At 37.5% G+C, this 2,717-nt stretch overlaps 1 pseudogene; it reads left to right on the forward strand.

Annotated features, from left to right (window-relative positions):
- The first annotated feature begins 2,374 nt into the window (after positions 1-2,374).
- Positions 2,375-2,508, forward strand: LOC112483264 (annotated as a pseudogene).
- Positions 2,509-2,717: the final 209 nt, after the last annotated feature.

Genomic DNA, 2,717 nt, shown 5'->3' on the forward strand with positions numbered 1-2,717 from the left:
GGTGGGTCGTATCTTGGCTCTCAGTGGTATCATGACATCTCCCACTGGGCTACACAGACTCTGAGAAAACAAAAATGTGTTGCTGAGCCTTGTGAGACTTCAAACCAGTTTGACTATTTAGTGTTCCAGCACCCAAGCCAACAGTCGGTTTAAGTGCCTCTTTAGGAAAACAGAACTCTATCTGCTGAGAAAAGTTACATATTTTGTAAGTGAATTTCCAAAAATGAAGACTATGAAAATATTGTTTGAGAGCCTATGCTATTTTTCACTGTTACTGACAAAGAATTCTCTACTGGAGGGAATAGTTTTGCAAAGAAATTTGATAGTTGACTTGAGAAAACAAATCTCTCCTATTTTTCTGTTTCTAGGATTCTTGATAAACTTATCACACTAACAGTTTCCATATGTTTATTCACATACTGGACCCCTCACCTGTTTGGGGTCTGGTAGGAGGATCATTGCTTCTTGGGCTTATCATTTTTTTTTTTTTAATGAAATACATTAGCAGAGAAACATCTAATAACCAAGTTCTGTAAGGATACAGAATTACATAAATAACAGATAAAATATTATACTTTAAATTATAAGTTCCATAAGAATACAGATTTTAGTTTTCTATCTTGTTCACTGCTTATCACAGGTCCTAGAATATTGTCTGGCCCATAGTAATCATTCAAATTATGTTGAATAAATACCAGAGATTTTTCATCTGAGTGGATGTGAGTAAATACACTCTTAGGCTGAACAATTTCTATGCATTATACTTTCTAAGAAGGCAGAGGTCATAGGTGTGGAGGTTCAATGGGTGGAAAAGGATGGTGTCAGGTACATTCATGATAAATGAACGTGCACCTAGGAATAGTAACCGCTCTCCAGTGACCTATTACAAACTTCTTCCAGTCTTTGAGATAAAGTGTTGTTGGCATTATGCTCACACTTATTTCTTATTTCTGTAAAATGATTAACAATCCTAGCCAGGGCCTTTCAGGAGCTGTGAAAGTCTGCATCTCTTCAATTTTCTGAATTACTATATTACTATTAAAAGGTCAAAAAATATCAATATCGTTTAAACGTGTTATATTTAAAAGGCTTAAATTGAAAAACAATAATACACTTGGCAAATGCACACATGCAAACACATATTCAGGTTTTTAATACATCCACCTCATTTGAAAATAAGGACAAAGTTTACCTCTAGTGTCTGTCTTGTATATCAGGCACAGTCTAAATGGTTCTTTGGCTCTTCCTCACATAAGACTCCACCCCAAACAGACTCCAAACTCTTATACCCCCTTCTCTGATGCTCTGGGCAGACCTGGGTATATTTTCAAGTCTGTTTTTATTTGTTTGTTTTTTACCTTTGTACCACACCCAAATCATTTTGATTTCTGTGTCCTCCCCCAAATTCCTATGTTGAAACCTATTCCCCAATGTGATGGGATTTGGAGGTGGGGTTTCTGGGGGATGATTACGTCATGAGGGTGGAGCTCTCCTGAATGGGATTAGTGCCCTTACAGAAGATGTCCCAGAGAGCTCTTGTGCCCCTTCTGCCATTTTAGGACACAGCAGAAGACAGACAAAGCAGTCTGCAGCCGGAAGGTGGCCTTCGCCAGAACCCAACCGTGCTGGTACCCTGATCTTAGACTTGTAGCTCCCAGAACCAAGAGAAGTAAATGTCTATTGTTTATAAGCTGCCCAGACTATAGGAGGTCATTATAGCAGCCTGAACAGACTAAGACAAGCACAGAAACAATTCATCCCACTCAAGAAAAAAATAAAATAAAATTCAATGAATGAGTGAATGAATGAAATCTTGGTCTTTTATTCTCTCTTCTTCCCCTTATGTTCATCAGTTCCATTTAAAATCCCCAAAAGAAGATGATGCCTATGGCTTGTTTTTTTAGAATAGGCTTTCCTACCTAAAAATCTTTATCTGAATGCTCATTAATATGACCAAAACCACTTTAGTTTCATCCTGTAAGTTGAATTTTTGAGAAAATATTTTTTTGTCACATTTACCTCATTGGTCAGAATGATCCCTTAACAAAATTAAATAATCCAAGCAATAATGTTTTCAATATACGGGGACAGATCAAAATTTGAAGAAAGAAAGTTTCATAATGAAATGAGGTTTTCCCTAGTAATGACTTTTACATGAGTAGACTCTACATACGCATACATAAATTCAAGGAGTGGCATACATGTTCCTCATAGGGGCTGCTCGAAAATGATAGGGAGGCCCTGCCCATTTGGAAATTGTGGGAATTCTGTGCACAAAAGAGCTCTTTCCTAATACCAGTCTTATATTTTGTTTTTCCCTTTTGTTTCCTGGTGCCTGGGACCACCCACCTCCATACCCTTTTGAATCAAAACAGTCTACAGCCATGCCACCCTGCATAAGCCTGATCCCGTCTGATCTCAGAAGGTCTAATCTCAGAAGCTAAGCAGGGTCTGGCCTGGTTAGTATTTGGATGGGAGACCACCTAGGAAGACCAGATGCTGTAGGCGTAAAAAAAAAAAAAAAAATAGAATCGAAACACATTCACACACTGAGCAATATTTTTACTGAGATTCATTCTGGTTCTTTATGTGTCCCCGTATTTTGGAGCTGCATAATGAAAACACTGATTTTTTTGTTCTCATTACCTAACTATAGTTTGATTACTGAAAATGTTTGTATTCTTCCATGTCTTCTGTACTTTCTAAACTTTGTGGTA

Source organism: Pteropus alecto, unplaced genomic scaffold (assembly GCF_000325575.1).
Source record: "Pteropus alecto unplaced genomic scaffold, ASM32557v1 scaffold65, whole genome shotgun sequence".
Lineage (NCBI taxonomy): Eukaryota > Metazoa > Chordata > Mammalia > Chiroptera > Pteropodidae > Pteropus > Pteropus alecto.